This window comes from Lactuca sativa, chromosome 6 (genome assembly GCF_002870075.4).
Source record: "Lactuca sativa cultivar Salinas chromosome 6, Lsat_Salinas_v11, whole genome shotgun sequence".
Lineage (NCBI taxonomy): Eukaryota > Viridiplantae > Streptophyta > Magnoliopsida > Asterales > Asteraceae > Lactuca > Lactuca sativa.
Window position 1 is genome coordinate 153642669 of NC_056628.2, and position 12729 is coordinate 153655397.

A 12729-nucleotide genomic window follows, 5' to 3' on the forward strand; every position below is an offset into this window, starting at 1 on the left:
GTGAAATTGTGCTCATCGAAAGGAGGATTTTGTTAAGACCAAAAGATTTAGGATTATAGGAAGTCGACATGATTACTTGAGTGTATCAAAAACCTACTTTGATACCAATTGAAGGTTTTTATCGATTGGATACACTTCAAGTATAATAAACAAGAACAAACTAAACTAAACAAATAAAGAACAGAAAGGGTTTGTTTTCACCAAGAAAGGGTTTTTATCGATTGGATACACTTCAAAAAGAAAGGTTTTGTTTTCACCAAGAACAGGTTGTCACAAAGATGGTCACATTCACCCCATCATAGAATATGGAAACTTCTTGTTGAATGTTTAAATCATGTTGAGGACAATTTCTTAAAATACCTTTATATCTTTCCCAAGCCACATATAAGGACTAGCCATCGTCTTGTTGAAAATTAGCAATCTCTTTCTTGAGTTTTGCTATCTTTGAAGGAGGACTAAATTGCTCGATGAATGTTTCACGAAGGTTTTGCCAAGTTCTTATAGTCCTAGGTGCTAATGACTTCAACCATATTTTTGCATCTCCAGTAAGTGTCACAAGAATCATCCTTAGTAAAACTGCATCTCTAAAAACATTTGGAACATTGAAATAGTTTGCAATGTTAAATACTTCATTAATGTTCTTGAAATCATCTTCATAATCTTTCCTGGAAAATGGTATGTCTTTTAGCATTGCAAGAATGTGGCCCTTAAGCTCAATGTTCATGGCAGTTGGTATTGCAGGTGGCACAAGACCTGAACCGTTATCATTTCGTACTCTCCTTTTCTATTATTCTATCATCATGGTGGTAATTTACCCCATATCTTCGGCCTTGCTTTTGACCTCTTCTTCTGGTTCACTTTATGTTCCTGGCTCGTATCTGGTTCCTTTCTTGTTTGGAGTTCTTTCGAAGCTTTAAAACTTGTTGAATTAGAAGGTACTACTCGATTCGTCAACCTTTTTATCCTTCTTCTTATGGAATGCGGATTTTGGATCTTCAAGTGGTGGTATAATGGGAAGTTGTCATCCCCTAGTCATAAATCACTAAAACAAAATAAATAAAAAGAACTAAAAAGCAAAATAAATAAAAAAATGAAAAAGCAGAAATCACATCGTGAGAGGTAAAGCTCACATCATGAGAACTATAAAAACAGAAAAAAAAAATAGAAAATTAACTTTTTTTGTTTCTTACACAGCAAAAATGATCGATTAACCAAAATAATTAAATGAACAACTGAAATTCTTGTTCCTTGGAAACGGCGCCAAAAGCTTGATGTGTGCATAAATATACCAATCAAATTTTCAATTTATAAACCTAACTAACATCTCTACAAATGCACTTATGGGCAGTGTACCTAGTAAGTTTATAGTATAGTAAAGTAAGTTAGGTATCGAACATAGGGAACGAAATTTGGCTTATAAAATAACTACTAAAAACTAATCTAAAACCAATAACTAAAAGGGGCTTTATCAGATTTTGCAAGTTCAAATTAAATTCAATTAACTAAAAACTAAGCAAACACTTAACTAAGAACGATTGTTATCAAGATTATGAAGAGATTTCCATTTAGCTTTGAATCCCCCTTTTTCTTATGGTTAGTATCTAAATATGGATTAATTCAGTTGGTTACCAATATAAATACAATTAGCATTCTTGATCCGATCTTCTAATATTTTCACAATGTAACAGCCCGGAATTTCAGGTATTTCTTTAAATTATTTTTGGGGCACATTTAGGAGGGGACTCGGCGAGTTGGTGCACGACTCGCCGAGTAGGGCCATGGTCTTGGTCGCAGATACGCGACTGGACTCGACGAGTCCAATAAGGGACTCGGCGAGTCGACGCTGTTCAGCTGAACCCTAGCCGTTTCAATTCTGAATCGTATATAATGATCTTATGGCCGTCATGTCGCGTCTTTTGGCCGATTGTAGATACCTTGGGAGTTTGTGGGCATCTGGAGCAAGAGTGAGGGCTAGAGGAAGGTTGAAGAGATTGTTAGACAAGGAGAGGCAAGGTGGTGATCAAAGGAAGTCCAAGGAGTCGAGTACTGGAGGTTGGGGACCCAGGGAACACGTTTCCAGGTAATCTTCGGATCATAATCTGTAGCTTTTACGTTGTATGCGAATTTAGGGTTTAGGAAACCCATTTAAGGAATTGTTAGATTATAGTGTTGTTACAAGTGTTTAAAAACCCCTGTAATAGTATATGTGAAAGTCCAGGAAGCCCCATATCTATATACTTCGAAATCATGCGAAATACAGGAGGCAGCGGATTGACTGCATGGCGAGGACTCGCCGAGTTGTTCTTCAGACTCGGCGAGTAGCTTGAAGATTCACTAGGACTCGCCGAGTTGTTCTTCAGACTCGGCGAGTAGCTTGAAGATCTATTAGAACTCGTCGAGTCATCCTTTAGACTCGGCGAGTGGAGTCGGGGTGTCTATACCCGCCGAGTTGCCCTTTTCACTCGACGAGTCCGGTCAAGATTGACCGTTGACCTGTATGTAACTTAGTAGGGTCAATTGTCTTGTTTGATAAGATCATTAATAAAGGTATGTGGTATTATAGGGAACCTGCGGATTAGCGGATCGAGTACGAGTAGCTCAAAGGGTTTATAGCTTGCATACTACGAGGTGAGTCTTCTCACTATACTTTACCCGGAAGGGTTTGACTGTGAGACCGGAAGGTCGTATGTGTTATATTTATGCTATGTCTAGAGAGGTAGATGCTTTATATGTGATGTATGCTTATATGTGATGTATGCTTATACGGGCCGGAAGGCGAGACTTTATGTGATAGAAAGAACGGTATGATGTATGACTTATGTGTTATGTGCGTTATGTTACATGTGTTATGTTTATACTATTATGGGCCGGAAGGCAAAATACTATGGGCCGGAAGGCAATTTAATACGGGCCGGAAGGCGATATGTTATGGGCCGGAAGGCGATTATGTTACGGGCCGGAAGGCAATGTTATGTGGACCGAAAGGTCCGGGCCGGAAGGCGTATGTGGGTAAGTCGTATACTGGGGAACTCACTAAGCATTTATGCTTACTAGTTGTGTTTATGTTTTTCAGGTACTAGTGATGACCTTGGAAAGGCGCCAGCGTGACACGTACACACTGCCATTGTTGAAGATCTTGGAGATTTATTATTTATACTTTTGCAATAAACTTGGAATAAACTCTTTTGTCGAATAATGATGTTTTGTTTTAAATGAAAATTTTTTTTTTGAAAATTTGAGCTGTTACAATTGGTATCAGAGCCTTGGTTTGAGGGATTCGGGTGTACTTTTGGGTGCAACTGAACTCAGACCGGGGATTTGAGGAAAAACCTTTTTAAATAATAAGGACACAACATTTTATAAACGGTAAGGCGGTAAAACAAGGATGGAACAGTGTGTACGAGCAGCCAGCGTCCGAACGGTAAAGATCCCCAGAATACCTTACGATGTTATGTGATGCACTGAATTAGGAATTGTTATGCATGCTAGAAGACTAGGTATACATGATAGGACCAGAATTGCCTGTTTGTGATGCCTTAGTCTAGAGAGATTGCTTATATGAGATATTTTGTAGCATGCAAGTAGATAGTGCATACTAGAGGTAGAGTACTCATTATTCGGGATTTGGGGAGGAAGATTTGAGACGAATACTGATACGGTGTGGTCGGTAGTATTGGGCCCGTACTACCGAAGGCACCGGATCAGTGGAAGACTCAAGTAAGAATCCCTGGAAATCGGAGACTGGGTAGGGCGCGTATCGAGTACAATTGTACTTGGTGGAGTCTCTGATGATTTTATGTTGTATTTCAGAGACATCATGGTAATCACACGCAATGGGGCGAGTTCGAGCGGTGCTAGTGACGGGGAGATTCGTCAGATTATTCAGGAAGAGGTAGCTGCGGCGGTCCGGGCTGAGATCCCGGAGATGTTTGGGTCTATTAAGACCACGCTGATGGAGGAGTTTGAGGAGCGGTACGCCGCACTTACTGAAGCTGCAGTTGCTGCCGCTACCGCAGCTGTGTCTGCTGCCAGGCCGCAAGGGGTGATTCATTACTATTCAGGGAATTCAGCAACACGAAACCCCCTGAATTTGATGGGACGCAGGATCCGATTGCAGCTATGAGGTGGATCGCCGACATCGAGGGGTGCTTCTATACTTGCTCATGCCCGGAGCACTTGAGGGTACGGTTCGCCTTGAACCAGCTCCGTCTGGGAGCGAAGGATTGGTGGAAGTTCGTGACGGCGAACTTCGCTCAGGCAGAGATTTCGGCGGTGACATGGGAGAGGTTTACGGAGATGTTCAGGGACGAGTACGTTCCCCCGGTAGAGAGGGAGCGATTGATTCAGGAGTTCTTGACCCTTAAGCAGGGTACTGATTCCGTGGCAGTGATCACACGGAAGTTTCATGAGAGGGCAATGTTCTGCCCCGAGATGGTATCTACGGAGCAGTCGCGGATGAGCCGCTATTTGGGTGTTTTGAAGAGGGAGATCCGGGAGTTTGTGTCAAACTCCACCTATCGTACTTTCACTGAGCTTCAGGCGAACGCCAGGAAGCGCGAGATCGAGTTGGAGACTCAAGCGAGGGAGGAGGCTGAGTCTCGGCAGGTGGATCGACGGCCGGCCCAGTCTCAGCCGGCAGCCAAGCGGACTAAGTTCGCTGATTCAAGGATGGGAGGTTCGAAGGGTCGCACTTGCGCGAAGTGCGGCAAGAGTCACGAGGGGGCGTGTCGAGCCGGTGGTTGCTACAAGTGTGGCAAGGAGGGACATATTGCCAGGGATTGCCCTAAGGGGTTTATGGTTTGCTTTCACTGCAACCAGACAGGCCATCGGAAGGCCGAGTGTCCGCAACTTCGTCAGGGAGCTACACCTACTACCCGGACTACTGAGACCCGACCGGCGAAGGTCGAGGCCCCGAGGGCTCGCGGGAGAGCCTTTCAGCTGACTGCGGAGGAGGTCCGCGCTGCGCCCGATGTTGTGGCAGGTATGTTATCATTCGCGTATTTAATTAAAGGTCGAAATGTTATGCTTATGTTAAAGAATGTGTAGGTACTTTCCTTGTGAACTCTATGCCTGCTCTAGTGTTATTTGATTCGGGTGCGAGTAGATCGTTTGTATCGTTAGCTTTTAGTCAGCACATCGGCATTAGTCGTGAGCCGTTAAGTCGACCTTTGAGCGTTTCTATTGCGGCTGAGAGGGTGATTTGTGCTACGGAGGTTCTTCGGGGATGTGTGCTAGAGATCTTCGGGGTCGCGTTTCCGATTGACCTCATTCCTATTGCGATGGGGGATGTCTGTGTCATTGTAGGCATGGACTGGTTGAGCCGATTCAGCGCTGTTATCGACTGCGAGCGTCAGCTGGTGACTATACGAGACCCTAGTGGGGGAGTTCTTACGGTATACGGCGAGGGTACCCGTTCGGGATCAGCTTTTTGTTCGGCCGCTAGGGCAAGGCAATGCCTACAGCGGGGATGTAACGGTTTTGTGGCGTATGTGATGGATACGCGGGAGAGTTCCGAGAGACCGAAGACATTGAAGGAGGTTCCAGTGGTGCGCGAGTTTCCAGATGTTTTTCCCGAGGATTTGCCAGGAATACCTCCTGCGAGGCAAGTGGAGTTTGGTATCGATCTAGTTCCAGGGGCTGCGCCTATTGCGAAGGTGCCTTATCGTCTTGCACCTCCAGAGATGCAAGAATTGTCCTCACAACTTCAAGAGTTGTTGGGGAAGGGATTTATTCGGCCGAGTAGCTCGCCGTGGGGAGCACCGATTCTGTTCGTCAAGAAGAAGGATGGTTCACACCGGATGTGTATCGATTACCGGGAGCTGAACAAGGTGACAGTCAAGAACCGCTATCCGTTACCGAGGATCGATGATCTATTCGATCAGTTGCAAGGGGCATCTTGGTTTTCCAAGATTGATTTGAGATCAGGGTACCATCAGGTAAGAGTGCGGGATGAGGACGTCCAAAAGACAGCCTTTAGGACGCGGTATGGGCATTACGAGTTCGTGGTGATGCCTTTTGGGCTCACCAATGCCCCAGCAGTGTTTATGGATCTCATGAACAGGGTATGCAGGCCGATGCTGGATCGGTCTGTGATTGTATTCATCGACGACATTCTGGTGTATTCGCGGTCTAGGGAGCAGCATGAGGGACATTTGAGGGAGGTCCTTGAGGTACTGAGGTTGGAGAAGCTATATGCAAAATTCTCCAAATGTGACTTCTGGTTGCGGGAAGTTCAATTTCTGGGGCACGTTGTAAATCAGGCAGGGATATTGGTCGATCCGGCCAAGGTGGAAGCGGTGATGAGTTGGGAGGCACCGAAGTCACCTTCGGAGATCAGGAGTTTCCTTGGGTTGGCGGGGTACTATCGAAGGTTCATTAGGGACTTCTCCAAGATCGCGGTGCCACTTACCAAATTGACCCGAAAGGGTGTTACATTCTCATGGGGACCCGAGCAGCAGACTTCCTTCGAGACACTTCGTCAGAGACTGTGCGAAGCACCAGTATTAGCTCTCCCGGAGGGGATGGAGGACTTTGTCGTATATTGCGACGCATCGATTTCAGGACTGGGTGCAGTGTTGATGCAGAGGGGCCATGTGATAGCCTATGCATCGAGGCAGCTGAAGCCTCACGAAGCGAGATATCCCACGCATGACTTAGAGTTGGGGGCAGTAGTGTCCGCCCTCAAAATTTGGCGCCACTACCTGTACGGGGTTCGTTGTACCATATACACGGACCAAAAGAGTTTGAAGTATTTGATGGATCAACCCAACCTAAACATGCGTCAGAGGAGATGGTTAGACGTGGTTAAGGATTATGACTGTGAGATCCTATACCACCCAGGCAAGGCTAATGTGGTAGCTGATGCATTGAGTCGTAGGGCGGAGAGTACTCCATTGCGGGACGTGTGTTTGAGATTGACGGTGATGACTCCGGTATTAGATGCTATTCGTGGGGCACAAACCGAGGTCGTGAAGTCTGGGATGCAGAAACAGGAGCGGGTCGTCGGGTTGATTTTAGAGTTCGTTACGGATGGGCGGGGACTTCTGACATGTCGGGGTCGGATCTGGGTACCATTCGTGGGCGGTACGCGTGTTACTTTGATGGAGGAGGCACACAGATCGAAATTCTCGATCCATCCCGGTGCTACGAAAATGTATTTGGATTTGAAAAAGGAGTACTGGTGGCCTTGCATGAAGAGAGACGTTGCCTGGTTCGTTGAGAGGTGTTTGACCTGCCGTAGGGTTAAGGCCGAGCACCAGAGGCCGCACGGTAAGTTGCAACCCTTGGAGGTTCCTGAGTGGAAGTGGGATCAGATCACGATGGATTTCATCACCAAATTGCCGAAAACTGCCAGGGGAGTCGATGCAATTTGGGTGATTGTGGATAGGCTAACAAAGAGTGCACACTTCCTTGCCATTAGCGAAAGTTCATCAGCAGAGAAGTTGGCAGAGTTATACATGAGAGAGATAGTATCTCGGCATGGAGTGCCGACCTCGATTGTTTCGGACCGCGATGTACGTTTCACTTCCAGGTTCTGGAAGAAATTCCATGAGGAGTTGGGTACTAAACTGCATTTTAGTACCGCATACCATCCCCAGACCGACGGTCAGAGCGAGCGGACGATCCAGACATTGGAAGATATGCTTAGAGCGTGTGTGTTAGACTTCGGGGGTAGCTGGGATGCGCATCTGCCGCTGGCTGAGTTTTCCTACAACAACAACCATCATTCGAGCATTGGTATGCCACCTTTTGAGTTGTTGTATGGTAGGAGGTGTCGGACTCCCATTTGCTGGGGAGAAGTGGGACAGAGAGTGATGGGCAGTACAGAGATCGTACTTCAAACGACCGAACAGATCCAACGAGTGAGACAGAGGTTATTGACCGCCCAGAGCCGACAGAAGAGTTATGCGGACAGACGCCGGTCCGAGCTCGAATTTCAGGTCGGCGACTTCGTTCTCCTAAAGGTTTCTCCTTGGAAAGGGGTGATCCGGTTCAGGAAGAGGGGCAAATTGGGGCCCCGGTTCATAGGTCCATTTCGGGTAATTGCAAGGGTAGGTCGGGTAGCTTATCGGTTGGAGTTGCCAGCGGAGCTGAGTCAGATTCACAATACCTTCCACGTATCACAGCTGAGGAAGTGTATAGCCGATGAGGCAGCAGTGGTTCCGTTAGAAGATATTCAGGTAGATGCGAGTTTGAATTACGCCGAGAGACCAGTAGCTATCAGGGATCGGAAGATCAAGGTTCTACGGAACAAGGAGATACCTCTGGTGTTGGTTCAGTGGCAACATCGGAAGGGATCGGAGATGACGTGGGAGCCGGAAAGAGAAATGCGGGAGCAACATCCGGAGTTATTCGCAGAATGAGACTTCGAGGGCGAAGTCTAGTTCTAGTGGGGGAGAGTTGTAACAGCCCGGAATTTCAGGTATTTCTTTAAATTATTTTTGGGGCACATTTAGGAGGGGACTCGGCGAGTTGGTGCACGACTCGCCGAGTAGGGCCATGGTCTTGGTCGCAGATACGCGACTGGACTCGACGAGTCCAATAAGGGACTCGGCGAGTCGACGCTGTTCAGCTGAACCCTAGCCGTTTCGATTCTGAATCGTATATAATGATCTTATGGCCGTCATGTCGCGTCTTTTGGCCGATTGTAGATACCTTGGGAGTTTGTGGGCATCTGGAGCAAGAGTGAGGGCTAGAGGAAGGTTGAAGAGATTGTTAGACAAGGAGAGGCAAGGTGGTGATCAAAGGAAGTCCAAGGAGTCGAGTACTGGAGGTTGGGGACCCAGGGAACACGTTTCCAGGTAATCTTCGGATCATAATCTGTAGCTTTTACGTTGTATGCGAATTTAGGGTTTAGGAAACCCATTTAAGGAATTGTTAGATTATAGTGTTGTTACAAGTGTTTAAAAAACCCTGTAATAGTATATGTGAAAGTCCAGGAAGCCCCATATCTATATACTTCGAAATCATGCGAAATACAGGAGGCAGCGGATTGACTGCATGGCGAGGACTCGCCGAGTTGTTCTTCAGACTCGGCGAGTAGCTTGAAGATTCACTAGGACTCGCCGAGTTGTTCTTCAGACTCGGCGAGTAGCTTGAAGATCTATTAGAACTCGTCGAGTCGTCCTTTAGACTCGGCGAGTGGAGTCGGGGTGTCTATACCCGCCGAGTTGCCCTTTTCACTCGACGAGTCCGGTCAAGATTGACCGTTGACCTGTATGTAACTTAGTAGGGTCAATTGTCTTGTTTGATAAGATCATTAATAAAGGTATGTGGTATTATAGGGAACCTGCGGATTAGCGGATCGAGTACGAGTAGCTCAAAGGGTTTATAGCTTGCATACTACGAGGTGAGTCTTCTCACTATACTTTACCCGGAAGGGTTTGACTGTGAGACCGGAAGGTCGTATGTGTTATATTTATGCTATGTCTAGAGAGGTAGATGCTTTATATGTGATGTATGCTTATATGTGATGTATGCTTATACGGGCCGGAAGGCGAGACTTTATGTGATAGAAAGAACGGTATGATGTATGACTTATGTGTTATGTGCGTTATGTTACATGTGTTATGTTTATACTATTATGGGCCGGAAGGCAAAATACTATGGGTCGGAAGGCAATTTAATACGGGCCGGAAGGCGATATGTTATGGGCCGGAAGGCGACTATGTTACGGGCCGGAAGGCAATGTTATGTGGACCGAAAGGTCCGGGCCGGAAGGCGTATGTGGGTAAGTCGTATACTGGGGAACTCACTAAGCATTTATGCTTACTAGTTGTGTTTATGTTTTTCAGGTACTAGTGATGACCGTGGAAAGGCGCCGGCGTGACACGTACACACTGCCATTGTTGAAGATCTTGGAGATTTATTATTTATACTTTTGCAATAAACTTGGAATAAACTCTTTTGTTGAATAATGATGTTTTGTTTTAAATGAAAAATTTTTTTTTGAAAATTTGAGCTGTTACACACAAATTCATGAATTACTATGTAATGATCATACACAAGTAAACACAAAATTGATAGTTTAAGATAATTGTTCTATTGAGAAATATCTAAGATTATTATATATGATCAAGACAAATAACCAAACACAATTATGATCAAATTATGTTCTTAACACAAATAAAGTGATTAACTTTATTACCTAATCTAAGATTTCGCAAATTCTAGCTCTATCAATTTAATGATAATAAACTACCAAGTAATCAAGTTTATGTAATCAAAATGGTCATTCAACTACACATAACTTCAATCAAAGCAATAAAGATTAGAACTTTAACATGCTAGGTGTGATAAATCAAACACAAGCTAAGACAACTACATAAAATCCACGAAAAGCATGAAACTAACACATATTATTAGGGTTTATCTACACTAAATGAAAACCTTACGATTTAGCTACTCATGGCAGAAAATAAACACACAAACACATAATAATTTAAGCTAGACATGTTCAATGTAATGCAAACCGAATGTGTAATGCAAATACTTGCTACGAATCTTCAAATCTCTAATCTCTAATTCTTGCTACGAATGTGCAAAGCAAATTCTTGCTACAAATCTTCAAATCTCTAATCTCTAATTAACTTCTCCTTCCAACGGTTGTTTTTCGCACTTCTCTAGCTCTAAAATCGACTTAGAACTCCAAAATATTTTTCCAATCCCCCTATTTTCGATCTAATAAACAATATAAATAGCTTCCCTAAAAACATTCCTCACGTCGTGAGTTATAGGGTCTCACGACCTGAGATCAGTAGATATCCTTCTTCAACAAGGAAACTTGCTCTTTGATAGTCATATTTTGGAACAATCATTCTCATGACGTGAATGGTCATGGCTCACGTCATGAGCTTCTAATTTATGTTCATAGTCGATATTTTTCCAAGCATCACGCCATGGTACTCTAAAGCCATATCGCAGAAAGTATATTTTTCATGATTTTTCTTCCTTTTAAGCTCCATTAAGCTCCCAGCTTCAGGTCAAGTCCTTCCATGTTCCAGATTTTGTCGTTTTGGGTCCTTTTTCTTCAAGGGTGTCCTTTTCGGTAGTAAAATGTAATTTAGCTTACTAAGTATCAAATATATATGCATTTAATCAAAATGTTGTTGAATTAGGTGTCTAAGCCCATAACTATTTTGGTATGTACTTTACCCGATTGTGAGCATGGTCCTTTTGGGTTGCCTTCATCATAGCAACTGATAAGATGAACTAAGGAGAAATATGATTAATTATGATTTATTAATATATTATATGAATAACATATTATAAGAGAAATCATATTGTTTAATTAATATTAGTCAAGAATTAATAAGAATTAATTGTGTGGCTAAAAGAGATTAATTAAATAAAGGGGACTAATTGGGTAATTATAAGATAGTTGCATAAATGGGCTAATGGACTCCATAGAAGTTGGAGTAGACGAAATCTATGGGGAAACCCATAAGAATTCGTCCAAGGCCTCTAAGGAGGGAGACTTTGGGCTGCTTAGGACCTAAGCAGTCAAATTAGAGTTTCCTAGTTGAAAACGCTAATAGCCTACCTATATAAGGAACCCCTAAGCCCCAAAAACGTGGTGAAGTAATCCCTAAGGGTTATTGGACGTTTTTGGTGCTCCTCCTTCTCCTAAGTCATCTTGTTGCTCATGGTGTTTGTGACTCCATTAAAGGTGCAACATTTGAGGCACTAAGCTTTCAAAGTTCAAGATCAAAAGGAATTGAGATTGTGACTGCTACAATCAAGGTAAGATCTAAACCCTAATTCATATGTTAATTCGATTATTGTATGCTAGATCTAGGGTTTATGAGCTTTAGATGATTATTGCATGTTCATTAGACAAACTAGATCCAACGCTTTAGGGTTTGCATGTACACCATAGGACTGATGTAGTGCTCAAAACCCATCAGTGGTATCAGAGACTAGGCTGTTTGTTTGATGTATTTGATGTTTTACATGATCATTTATTGCTGAAAGTCGAAAATTTTGCCTTCTGGAGCCTAGACTCTCCGAGCCCATAGGTGCACTCGTCGAGTCCACTGGAAACTCAATGAGTTAGATGGTCAGAAGGAAGAATTTTCGAGATTTTGCCATATTTTGCTGTGGGATAATTACCAAAAACGTTTTTAATTGATAAAATTTGATTTTTATTGATTTGGATAGATTATCCTAACTCAAAATAGAAGATAATTGTCAAATTTATTAGATAATCATGCATTATGTGATAAACTTGATTTATTTGAATTATTTGATGAATTATCTTGCAAGTAATTGAATTATGTCAAATTTAGATAATCACTAATTATTTGATTAATTAAAATTATTTGTAATTTGATCTAGGAAGTTTTGAAAAGTTTCAAAACTTGCCCTCAAGTTTTGGAATTTATATTTTTTAATTAAAAGTTATAAAAGAGTCGGTCTTACCGATAGTAGGCCTCATTCACGAAGCTGGTCTATAAGGGTGTTTAAGGAAATTGCCTACAAAATGGCGATTGAATGGGTATCCACTCTTACCCACCGCACTCTTAACTAGTGGAGGGTCGTTAGCCGAACGGGTAAGATAGGACGCAACCTTCCATTATAAGTATAATGAAGTACAAAGTAACTAAACACCTTTTATTAATTCCCAAATCTTAGTTGCTTTAGGAAAAATGTGGAGTTGGTGCTATTCCATGAAATTACACTTTGTACCCTTGATAAGACGTTAGTGGAGCGTGTGTGGTTAACCGTCAC

The 12729-nt window shown here is 43.4% G+C and overlaps 1 non-coding gene across 1 annotated transcript; it reads left to right on the plus strand.

Moving 5' to 3' along the window:
- Positions 1-329: 329 nt before the first annotated feature.
- LOC111901246 (small nucleolar RNA R71) lies at positions 330-436 on the plus strand. Its single transcript, XR_002853453.2, has one exon. It is a non-coding gene; the product is annotated as a small nucleolar RNA R71 (small nucleolar RNA).
- The last annotated feature ends 12293 nt before the right edge of the window (positions 437-12729 follow it).